Genomic DNA, 13,062 nt, shown 5'->3' with positions numbered 1-13,062 from the left:
TTTCTGCTATTTTCAATGTTACTAACATTTTTCCTCTTGATCCAAGTGGAGATTCGAGGTCGAATCGTTTTGAGGAGAGGGGGCATGATGGGAACCAAGGTGTGCCTAGTCTTAAAAATCATTTGCAAGTTCCAAATGGGCCAATTACATGATCAAGAGCAAAGAAGATCATGGAAGTAATGCTCTTATTGGTAAAATCCACATGGAAGAGTCTAGCAAGAGCTGAATATTCAAGATGGGGGGGCCTATTATTATGATTATATGATTGAAGGCCTTGGACGTATTTATTTTATTATAGGGGCTTATTTTATTCGTTATAGGAATTAGTCTAGAATAATTGGGCTTGAGGAGGCTTGGCTCACATATGTCTTATTTCTTATGAACTAGGGTTTTTGGGAAGGCCTTGTATTTTGGCTAAGGGCTTATTTGGAAAGTTACATTTTAGGAACTAGGATTTCAAGGGGTTACTGTAGCATTATTGTAGCTGATGCACTGTTCATCCAGGGGCATTTTGGGTAAAAGGTGCATTATTTTGGCTAGGGTTTTAATTAAGTTTCGGTTTAAATACTCTTTATTGCCTCATTTTAAGAAATTTATGAAATTTGATAAATTTATTCATTGTGAGTTGAGTTTTACTCCTCTTGTTCTTAATTGAACTTTTGAACTTATCAAAGGTAAATCATAACCTTTGTGGCGTTCCTCCTTTGTAATCTGGGTTCTTGAGACAGGTTCTTCAATGGGTTTAGATTTTAACATAATCTAGGTTCTTGATACGACTTCTTTTCGGGTCTAGGTTCTCCATCTATTGACTTGATTTTAGATTTCTTGGGGAGTTTTCAAATTGATTGTCGGTTTAAGGGATTTCATTCCCGCGGGTTCATATCACTCATTCAACAAAGAAACAGCCAAACTAGGAAGAGACTGGTTAGTTTCATCAAGAGTAAGATAAGACTCTTTAGAGACGAGAAAAATCTAGACCCGATGAGAACTCATTTCAAGAACCCGTCTAGAGAACCTAGATTACAAAGGAGGAACGCCACAAAGGTTGTGATTTACCTTTGATAAGTTCAAGAGTTCAATCAAGAACAAGAGGAGAAAACTCAACTCACAAATAACATTCAATATTGTCTACCTTCAAATGAGGTTACAAGGAGTATTTAAACTAAACCTAACTAAAACTCTAGCCAAAAAAAGCCTCTTTTACCCAAAATGCCCTTGTTGTACGTGTGGCTATAGTATGGCTACAGTATGCTTCAGTTCCTCTTGAAACTCTAATTCTTAAAAAGTAACTTTCCAAATAAGTCATTGGCCAAAATACAAGGCTTCCCCGAAAACCATAGCTCATCAAAATTAAGACGTGTGGACCAAGCATCTTCAAGCCCACTTATTCTAAACTAATAAAATAAATCGTTTAACCAAATTGGAAGCCTCCAATAACAATAAGCCCTATCTCTTACTCATGTCTTCCATAACTTAAATCAAGTGGATCAAAGCTGGTTCTCCTTCTTTCGAGCTCATCTTGAGTGTTAGGCTCTTGCTAGCTTCATCTCAAATGGATTGCACCAATCCGTGCGTTGCTTCCCTAATTTTCTTGGCTCACCTTGGTTCCCATAAAGAATCATGATGAACCAGCACCCAAACACCCCAATGGGGAAGCACCATGCCCAACGTTGCCCCCATCTCTTGGCTCTATAAACCCCTTCTTCATCTCACTTCTTCACTTCCTCTCTTATCTCTAAGTATTCTTGAGATTTTTGAGAAATTTAGCTATGGCATGATTAATTATGGTATAGTTTGATCATAGGATTTTTAATGGAGGTTTAATTTAAGATGGAAAACATGCCATGACTAGTTTTAAGTTCTATCTTGTTTTGATCATCAAAGCATGAATGGTTCGACTTTTATCATGCTTCATTTGAGGAAATTAGCTTATTTTACTTAGGCTTGAAATGTGAGCATTTAGGAATCCTTCTGATTGGGATCAGAAGAGTGCATGATTTAGCATGTCGTTGGAGATAGGATCATATCATCATTGAGTTTTAGTAAGCATTTGAGGATTTCATTTAGGCATGACTAAATGTTGGGATGAAGTTGCTCAAAGTTAGTTTTAAGCATGTTCCTTCAAGGATTTTTGCTTCGCATGCATTCATAAGAATCATTAGAGAGTTTATTTGCTCCCATAGTCGGTAAGTTGGCCTCTAATGATATGAACCCGCGGGAATGAATTCCCTTGAACCCACAATCAATTTGAAAACTCCCCAAGAAAGCCAAAAATCAAGTCAAGGATGGAGAATCTAGACCCGATGAGAACCCGTTTCAAGAACCTAGATTATATTAAAATCTAGACCCGATGAAGAACCCGTCTCAAGAACCCAGATTACAAAGGAGGAACGCCACAAAGGTTGTGATTTACCTTTGATAAGTTCAAGAGTTCAATCAAGAACAAGAGGAGAAAACTCAACTCACAAATAAAATTCAATATTGTCTAATCTCTCAAATGAGGCTACAAAGAGTTTTTAAACCCAAACCTAATCAAAACCCTATCCAAAATAAAGCCCCTTTTTCCCAAAATTACCCTTGATGAACAGTACCGGCTACAGTACCCGCGGCTACAGTAACCCCAACAATAAATTGATGAAACCCTAGTTCCTAAAACGTAACTTTCCAAATAAGCCCTTGGCCAAAATACAAGGCCTTCCCAAAAACATAGTTCATAAGAAATAAGACATGTGAGCCAAGCATTTTCAATCCCACTTATTCTAAACTAGTAAAATAAATCATTTAACCAAATTAGAAGCCTCCAATAACAATAGGCCGTATCTCTAAGTCATGTCTTCCTCAGCATGAATAAAGTGGATCAAAGCTGGTTCTTCTTCTTTCAGACCCATCTTCAGTGTTGGGCTCTTGCTGGCTTCATCCCAAGTGGATTGCACCAATCCTTGCATTGCTTCCTTGATCTTCTTGGCCCTTGATCTTGTAATTGGCCCATCTGGAACTTGCAAAGGATCTTTAAGAGTAGGCCCACCTTGGTTCCTATCATCTAACTTATACCTTGATTGATTATTTATGAATTATTGATAAATGACCTTTTCTAACTATCATTTTGCATGAATTGTCGTCTCATTGTTTGCATTCAAACATCATTTTTGTGCCACTTACATGCATTTCATGAAAATCATTCTTTTTCAAACGCCTTTGCATGAAAATTATTTTATCACGACCCCAAAGGCTAGGATGGGGAAGTGTCCTAGTGGAACTCCTCTGTCTACTATGGAGTGATTAAATATTGTAACCCTTGGGTTGATGAAGAACTGTCAACGAACTTCGAATGGATTCTTTTTAAAGAATGCTTGAGCAAAGTCATACGTTACGACATCTAATGCTGGTAGGCGTACATGTTATGATCTTTATGATGTTATGTTAAGTTATATTACCAATGCATTCAGAACGAGTCTATAGACAATGTAGTTTCAACGTGAGTTGTACTACGGTCACTGGCAGGTACTCACAGTGTATATGAGGAATTGTGACGATACCATACGTTACGTTTAATTCCACGATTTTATAAGGAAAGATTAAGTTTTTATGACGAAAGTGAAATAATGTTCTCTGCAACATTAAGTCTTTTTTCTGCATTTGCATGCATTTTATATTTATCATTCTTCATGCATAGTCTATCTTTGTGAAAGTTAGTTGTCTAACTTGCTGAGATTTCAAATAAATCTCACCCCTTGAGGACCCACTATCATTTCTTTCGAAATGGTAGAAGTTGTAGATACAAATGGACCCAATGGACCAGTGGATCAAGAGGATTAAGGAGGAACCAGACGTTGATAGGAGACTTGATCTTATTTTGATATTCATAGGCCTAACCGTTCATGCTACAGAACGCAAGAAGCAACTGGTTTAGATTCTTTTGGAGAACTGGATATTTTGTATTAAGATTAAGCTACCTGGTGTTTTGAAACTTATGGTTCAATCTATATTATTAGGATGATTTAGTTATTCTGGAATAAGTTCATTATCACCCTTATTTTTCTCTGCGGTTATTGCATACTGCTAGTTGCATTTCTAGGATGCATTGCATATTAGCCATTAGGTACGGCGGTATGTAACCTTGTGTTGCATGTCCTGACGCTCTGAGTCTCCGTTTACATCCCAAGCAGAGGTTTGGGGGTGTCACATCACCAAAGTGTAGTGTACAATAATGGCTTGGAAGTTGAAGCTTAGGCATCAACAATGGATTGCATAATATAATTTATGTGATAATCAAGCATGAGGATCCATAGGTCTTGTGGAGTCGAGAGTTTGAACTGCATGGCTTGCCTTGAGGTTTTAAACGTGATGTACTATTGGAAATAGAGGCAAAGATTATTAGCTAGATGAGCCCTTTGGAGATCTAGTTAGCTAAGCAATTTAGGGGACAAAAAATTTTTCGTGGGGGAGAATGTGAGACCCTAAAATTTAGTGTGTTTTATTTTATTTTATTGTATTTTATTCTTTTCTTTAAGGGTATTTGTTTATGAACCCATTTGGTTGGTTGTGGATTTTTGAGGTTGTTGTAGGTGCTATGGGCCAAATTATAGGCCTGAAAGTGAGGAGAACTGGTCCCAACCCCCTCCTTCAAAACAATGCCATTTAGTGGCCTGGGAAGTGAATTTTTTCCCTCCTGGAATGACGCCCTTTTTCCCTCCCAGCACCCTTCTTTCTTTCTTTCCTTTCTTTTTTCTTTTCTTCTTCTTTTTCCTTCCTCCTCCCACGCCTATGACCTACAACACCTCCACACCGTCACTATCCCAACTAGCCTCAGCTGCGCTACCTCTTGCTGCAACTCCTCGCCACTGCCACACCTCGTCTCGGCATCTCAGCATCTTCCGCCGTCAGTAAGCCCTCTCTCCCTATCTGGCGATCTCACACTCCCTCCCTCCGTTTTCTCTCCTTTTCTCGCACTATCTTCACATGTGTGTTGCTGCCATTCCTATTGTTGTTGTCGAGCACCTCGGAGGAGCACAATGCCGAGCCTTTCAGGTCTACCTTGACTCACAACTAGCCACTCAGATTCATCGTAATCTCAGCATCCTCGCTAGTAGATCGGTCGATGTCATTTTTGTTTCTCAAATCCGTCAGCCTCTGTCTCTCGTAGCTCCTTTGCCAACACTTGCCTTGCTGTCTAACTTTCGCCGTGGTGGGTGCCCTCTTCTCGACCTCCATCCTTCAGATTCCTCCCCTTTTCTCTCTTAGATCCTCACTCCTCTTCTTGCTTTGTTTCTCTTCCTAGGATTTTGGTGTGCGCCGCCATGGTCTGTCGCCCTCATGTGCTCACTAAAGGTCGTCCGACCACCCACCACCTCCACCCTAGCTCTCAACCTCACCCTTGTGAGAAGCCCTATTTTGTTCTCGACTTTTCTCTCTCCTAGGGTTTTCTGATGCCACTAGCCGCCTCTAACCACCACGGGCTTCACTGTATTAGACTCCCTATTCTCACCAGATTATCTCCAGATCTGCCACTACCCACTATGCTCTGCCACTGTCACCGCCATGCTCCCCCTCCAAACGCCACTATGGTAAATTTGTTTGCCACTCAACTCTATCTTATTTTTAGGCCGTGTTTAGATCTAACTAACCACTTTTTCCACTTGCACAGCGACTTGTGCACGTGCACACTCACAGTTTGCTCCTGATCTGAGAGGGAGACTTTAAGTTAGCATATGATTGATCATCTCAATATTGCCCGTCCGCGTAGTAAGTTACTCTCCAACGGGACCCTTGATGTTCTAATGTGAATTTATCACTAACCTTGTTGCAGTCTGGTTGTGTTTGAGAAGGGCTTTGGGCCCGAGGAAGTTTTGGGAATATTTGACGTAGTTGTTGTTTTGCATGACAGTTGTTTTCTATGCCATGCCATCCAATTAACTGCCCGTCATACATCTGCATATTACTTTTAATGATATGTGCCTTGATTTATTCAACTATGCTTTGTTTTATGTTATGCTGCGTAATTTGAAAATTGGATTTTTGGTATATATATTTTTGTGTGGGTGTGTGCGTGTCACGACTCCAAGTCAAGATGGGGTATTATCTCGGTGGAGTTCCTCTAGTCTCTCGAAAGAGTGTAAAACTGAGTGACATCCCTTGGGCTCGACCAAGTCGACTCCAAAGCCCCACTACTGAAGTGGCTAGAGGATGCCTAGTCACATTACTCGCCTTACGTGGTGCTGGGCATCGCACATAACGAAGTCACCCGTGCGGTCTTGAGGGGAGTCTGTGGTGTACATAGTAATAAATGGTTGTGTTTGGGTGCAAATGGGATTTTTGGCGTGAGTGGTCCTAATAAATGCATTTTTGGGAAGGTGGTAAAAATGGCTATTTTGAGCAGTTGCTTTCATAACTACTGAACACATTTGCTTGTATAATTTCATGCTTGAATCTTTTGGTTGTTGTTCTGTTGTTTTGTTTCCTGAGATTGCAAAATCTCATTGTGGTATGCCTACCATGGAATTGTAGAATTTAATGTAGAGGATGGGTATGAGCAGGAGGGACCGACCCCACCGGAGGAGTGAAGACCTGGGGACTTCTTCCTTGTATTGTTGCTCTAATGTTGCTTTCTTTTATCTAGTTGGATGCCTGTGTTAATTTATGGAATTTGTTTGTTGGAGTTTGTATTTGGAAATTTTGGTACTCTTAATAGTTCAGACTGCCCCTTTTTACTTCTTCGCTGTGTCTATAACTGTACACTTTTAAGTTGCATGCTTGCACACACTTGCTTTCACGTTGTGCTTGAGGTGTGTAATTCGTGCGGTCCGCACCCTGGCATCGTGACTCCCTCCAAATCACACATGGGGCGTCGAGGGCGTCACACAATTTCTCTCCCTCACGATTCTCTCTATCCCCAGCACCACCACGAGCACGCCATCGGCCACAATGTGATATGAACCCGTGGGAATGAAATCCCTTGAACCCACAATCAATTTGAAAACTCCCCAAGAAAGTCAAAAATCAAGTCAAGGATAGAGAATCTAGACCGGATGAGAACCCGTTTCAAGAACCTAGATTACATTAAAATCTAGACCCGTTGAAGAACCCGTCTCAAGAACCCAGATTACAAAGGAGGAACGCCACAAACGTTGTGATTTACCTTTGATAAGTTCAACAGTTCAATCAAGAACAAGAGGAGAAAACTCAACTCACAAATTAAATTCAATATTGTCTGTTCTTCAAATGAGGTTACAAGGAGTATTTAAACTAAACCTAATTAAAACCCTATCCAAAATAAAGCCCCTTTTTACCCAAAATGCCCCGATGAGCAGTGTCACGCTACAGTACCGCGGCTACAGTACGACTACAGTAACGCTACAGTACCTCTTAAAACCCTAATTCCTAAAAAGTAATTTCCAAGTAAGCCCTTGGCCAAAATACAAGGCCTTCTTGAAAACTCTAGTTTATTGAAAATAAGACGTGTGGGCCAGACATCTTCAAGCCCACTTATTCTAAACTAATAAAATAAATCATTTAACCAAATTTGAAGTCTCAAATAACAATAGGCCCTATCTCTAAGCCATGTCTTCCACAGCTTGAATCAAGTGGATCAAAGCTGGTTCTCCTTCTTTCAAGCCCATCTTGAGTGTTGGGCTCTTGCTAGCTTCATCCCAAGTGGATTGCACCAATCTGTGCATTGCTTCCTTGATCTTCTTGGTCCTTGATCTTGTAATTGGCCCATCTAGAATTTGCAAATGATCTTTAAGACTAGGCCCACCTTGGTTCCCATCATTCCCCCTCTCCTCAAAAGGATTCGACCTCGAATCTCCACCTGGATCAAAAGGAAAAATGTTCGTAACATTGAAAATAGCAAAAACTTGATACTTACTTGAAAGATCTACTTCATGTGTATTTTCATGAATTTTCTCAAGAAATTGAAAATGTTCATCCAAGCTACTCCTATCATCAACAAGCAAAGCCATCAAAGGTAAAGGAGTAAGTGGATTAAAACCATAAAGAACCTCAAATGGAGAATAAGAAATAGTAGTATGCAAGGTTTTATATGCACACTCTAATAAGGGCAAATGATACTCCCGCAAATGTCCATGTAGCAATTCAATGAATGGCAAATGATACTCCCACAAACGTCATGAAACACACCTGAAGTTTTTCTTACACCACTCCAATTATATGCAAACTCAATGAATGCCAAGTAATACTTCCACAAATGTTCATGCAACACGTTAATGAATGACAAATGATACTTCCACAACGTTCATGCAATACATCAGTGAATGGAAAATGATACTCCCACAAACGTTCATGCAACATATTGAAAGTCTTCCTTACACCAAAGTTACCCAACAAACCACCATGTCTATCACACACAAGCAACTTAAGCATAAAACTAGTTGGCACACAAAATCTATTCTCTCTAAACAAGTACCAATCTAATTTATAGAACTTACCAAACGATGCTTTTTCACATGTTCCGTACACACTAGCAAAGTCATCATCATTAGCATGCAATTCCTTATTATATTCAAGTCTCAACAATTTTGCATCTAAAATGAAGATAAGGATGTACCTTCTTGCTAAAGCATCAACCACAAAATTTTCCATACCTTGTGTGTATTTGAATACATGAGAAAAAGTCTCAACACAGTCGTCTCGCTTAGCATGCATTATAGTCAACGACTTACCTTGTCCCTTCAAGTGTGAAAAAGACTCATGTTCTTCAAAGGAAGGTCGGCTAGGAATTGTCGCACCTGGCACAAAATCAATGTAGTACTCTATCTCCCTAATATGTGGCAATCCACTAAACACACCTCTAGGAATCAAGACCTCATATTCCTGCAACAAAAAAACAATAACACTAGGCAAAGATACGTCATGTTCGTTAGTATTAAGACTCGCCTTAGCATAAAAACTCACTTTTCTTTTTGTTTTTCTCTCACATTCTTCACTTCTTTTCTTTCCACAATTATTTTCGTTTTCACTCTCTTTTTGCTTTTCACTCTCTTTTTTTCTGTCACTCTCTTTTCCTTCATCTTGTTTTGAACTCTCGACCTGACAACTGTTTTTCAACTCATTCTTTCTTTCTCTTGAGGTTTCAGCCTCACCCTCATCTTTTTATCTCTCTCATTTTACTCTCTCTCTCATTTTCGGCCTCACTATTTCTTTTTTTCTCAATCTCACTTTCACTCTTGCTTTTTAGCTAATCTCCTTTTCACTTTTTCTTTTTTGATCACACTCATTTTCACTCTTTCTTTTTTGAGTAACCTCACTTTTCAGTTTCAAATGGTCCCCATGGACTTGTGTTGGAGTTAAAGGAGCAAGTTTGATTGTTTTTCCATCCTTTTCAAAACTGTACATGTTCCTTAACTCATCATGGATCACCTTCCTATCATACTCTCATGGCTTCCCCAACAAAATATGACCAGCATGCATAGGCACTATATCACAAAGGACCATATCCTGGTATTTTCCAATTGAAAAAGTAAGTAGCACTTGCTTATTGACCCTAACCTCTCCACAATCACTCGAGCACTGCAACATGTATGGTCTAGGGTGTTTTAAGGTAGGTAAATTCAATTTCTCAACTAAAGTAGTGCTAGCCAAATTAATACAACTCCGCAAATCAATGATCATACTACATACCTTGTTGTTGATGTGGCATCTAGTATGAAAAATGTTCTCGCTCTGCTTCTCTGTATCATCCATCTTAATTTGTATATTGAGAGCATGCCTGGCAACAAGAGACTCACCATACTCTTCATTCTTACAGTTATGTTCAATACAAGGTTCACTCCTCCTCCTATCTCTCCTGCCTTGTAAATTTTTAATTACCACTTCTTGATGATCCATCCTATCCCTCACTTCACCTAACACCAAGTGCAACCGCTCAAACTGTTGTTGCATGGATTGCAATACAAATGATGAGTTATCTACTATCCCCTTTGGTGAAGAGCCACTCCGATGAGACATTGTAAAATGCTGCACAAATGAATGTTAGTGGTAAAACCTCACACACTCCCTTACGTGTTTACGCTCGAATAATGACATTCCACTCGTGTTTCACTCCTAATTGGCTTTTCCCCGATAATAGTCTCACACTCTCTTGCCTTTTACCTCAATAGTTTTCCCGCTCAAGTTCTTTAAGAACTAGTTGAACTAAATCAAGATAATACAACCTTGTATTATTCTAACCAGTAATATAGATCCAAGAAACAAGAAACAAGGAAGGAATAAAACGACACGGGACTCAAGGAATTTATATGAGGGAAAGAGTAATTATAAAACAAGATACCAACTACAAATATGTATGCAGCCCCTTTGAGGATAAAACTCAATCAACAAATGTTTTTCTTTGTCTTTGTTGTAACTATGCAGCAACCTTTAAATATGTTACCTCTCCTTATCTTCTTCTCCTTCTTCTTCTTCTTCTTTTTTTTTTTTTTTTTCAAATTTTCTTTTCTTTTCTTTTCTCTTCTTTTCTTTTCCTTTCCTTTCTTTTCTTTTCTTTTTTTTTTCTAATTCAATCACAAACAGAAATACTCAATTGTAAAAATCAAGCAATTGAATTGAAGCACACAAGAATTAACAACGAAATAGAAGAGAATCAATGGAACGACATTCCAAGCAATTGACAAACTAAGATATGCATTAAACCCTAGAATTTTGAAACCCTAGGTGATGCAAATTTCAGCCAAACCCAAAACCCTTAGAATTTTGGCAGCCTACGTTTCGTTTCTGCAATTTTTTTTTTTTTTTTTTGGCAACTCTAGAACAATGTAGCCCTAGAATCAGACCTGATTGGAAACCTTGCTCTGAATACCAAATGATATGAACCCGTGGGAATGAAATCCCTTGAACCCACAATTAATTTGAAAACTCCCCAAGAAAGCCAAAAATCAAGTCAAGGATGGAGAATCTAGACCAGATGAGAACCCGTTTCAAGAACCTAGATTATATTAAAATCTAGACCCGTTGAAGAACCCGTCCCATGAACCCAGATTACAAAGGAGGAACGCCACAAAGGTTGTGATTTACCTTTGATAAGTTCAAGAGTTCAATCAAGAACAAGAGGAGAAAACTCAACTCACAAATTAAATTCAATATTGTCTGATATTCAAATGAGGCTACAAGGAGTATTTAAACTAAACCTAATTAAAACCCAAGCCAAAATAAAGCCCCTTTTTACCCAAAATGCCCCTGATGAACAGTGTCACGCTACAGTACCGCGGCTACAGTAACGCTACAGTACCTCTTAAAATCCTAATTCCTAAAAAGTAACTTTCCAAGTAAGCCCTTGGCCAAAATACAAGGCCTTCTTGAACACTCTAGTTCATTGAAAATAAGACGTGTGGGCCAGACATCTTCAAGCCCACTTATTCTAAACTAATAAAATAAATCATTTAACCAAATTTGAAGTCTCAAATAACAATAGGCCCTATCTCTAAGCCATGTCTTCCACAGCTTGAATCAAGTGGATCAAAGCTGGTTCTCCTTCTTTCAAGCCCATCTTGAGTGGATGAAAACTGCAGCACCTCCCGCACACTCGCATACCACTGAAAGCAACACCACTGGAAATGCCCAAAGCTCAAGGTGATCCCTTGTCTCGGCAACTAGGAACAGAACACATTGGTGAAGCCCCTCACCCACCTTAGGCCACCATAAGTAGCGGCAATGAGAAGAAAATAGCAGCAACAAGCAAGAGTTATAGCCCCATAATTTTTGGTATAATCCCTATTCCATTTATCTTTCTTAGATTACTGTTTATGTGATTGGATGCAAATGATGTGTGTGGAAGCTTGAAGGACCATTATATGATGGTATAGTGGTTGGACAAATTTTGTACATTGGATGTATTGTGTGAATAGATCTTATAAAGTTTGTGATCATGTTTGAGTTGGTGTATAATTGATATGGACAAAATTATGTATATTGAATGTGTTGGTTATGATGAACTAAGAAGAAGTTGTGTTGGGTGGGTATTGAATGGGAGTTGTAGGTGAAGTATAAAGATTTGGAGCATGGGATTTGTGTATTTGTTCTACGTGGAGTTTACATGGACAAGGGATTTAGTGTTTGTGAAGTGATGGGGTTAATGGGCAGTTTGTGATATGATTGTGTTAGTTTGTCATAGATGATATATGAATTGAGTGTGCGTAGGTGCATGGATTTTAATAGAATGTTCAGATTTGTGTTTAAAGTGATATTTCTTGCATGTTTTGCTTGTGTGAAGTATATGATGCATAGTTGTAAGATGGTAGAATTTAAGAGAGTGTATAAATGTTATTGAATAGATTAAAAGTTGTATAAGGATACTCTTGAAACATTGGACAGGTTTTTGTATATTAATATGTTGGTTGTGATAAATTATATGGAAGTGATGTATGGATTGGGAATTGTTATGGAATATGCGCGTTTGGTTGGATGAAGCTTATTGATTGAATATGGTAATTATGAATATTGAGATTGCGTGGAGCCATGAATGAAAGATATTAATCTTTGTGGATTGAAATTGTTGGACTAATGTACATGGGCAGCAAGGATGTTTGTAGTATATTTTATAAATGTAAGTTGTGTAATGGAAGATTGGAGTGGAATGATGTGGACATATGGTAGTGGTTTAGTGGAGTCATGATTTGTAACTTATAAAGAGTTGTAATTGTGTTGTGTAGATGTATAAATAATATGGACAAATTTTATGCATGGAATGTGTAGGTTTCAATAAATTATGAAGAATTCGTGTGGTGATTGGTGACTTGTCATGGAGTATGTCTTATAAGTGAGTAAAGTGTTTATGAGGGTCGGATGGATTGAATGTATGTGTGTTGTATTCATTATTAATAGGCTTATTGATTGAGAATAGTGTTTGTGAAGGTTGGGATATTCGGGAGCCATATGATGCTGTTGTTTGTTGGATATTGAGTTATTTAGGATAATGGGTTTAATTTATGTGTGCATATTGATTTAGTTGAAAAATTGGTTAGATTTGGTTAAATGCAATGGTTCATGAATTTGAATTTACTTGAGGACCACGAAGTTCAAGAATTGGATAGATTTGATTATGTTGGGTGT

Source organism: Juglans microcarpa x Juglans regia, chromosome 8D, assembly GCF_004785595.1.
Source record: "Juglans microcarpa x Juglans regia isolate MS1-56 chromosome 8D, Jm3101_v1.0, whole genome shotgun sequence".
In the NCBI taxonomy this organism is placed as follows: domain Eukaryota; kingdom Viridiplantae; phylum Streptophyta; class Magnoliopsida; order Fagales; family Juglandaceae; genus Juglans; species Juglans microcarpa x Juglans regia.
The sequence above is the reverse complement of the archived record's forward strand: the minus strand, read 5'-3'. Positions refer to the sequence as shown.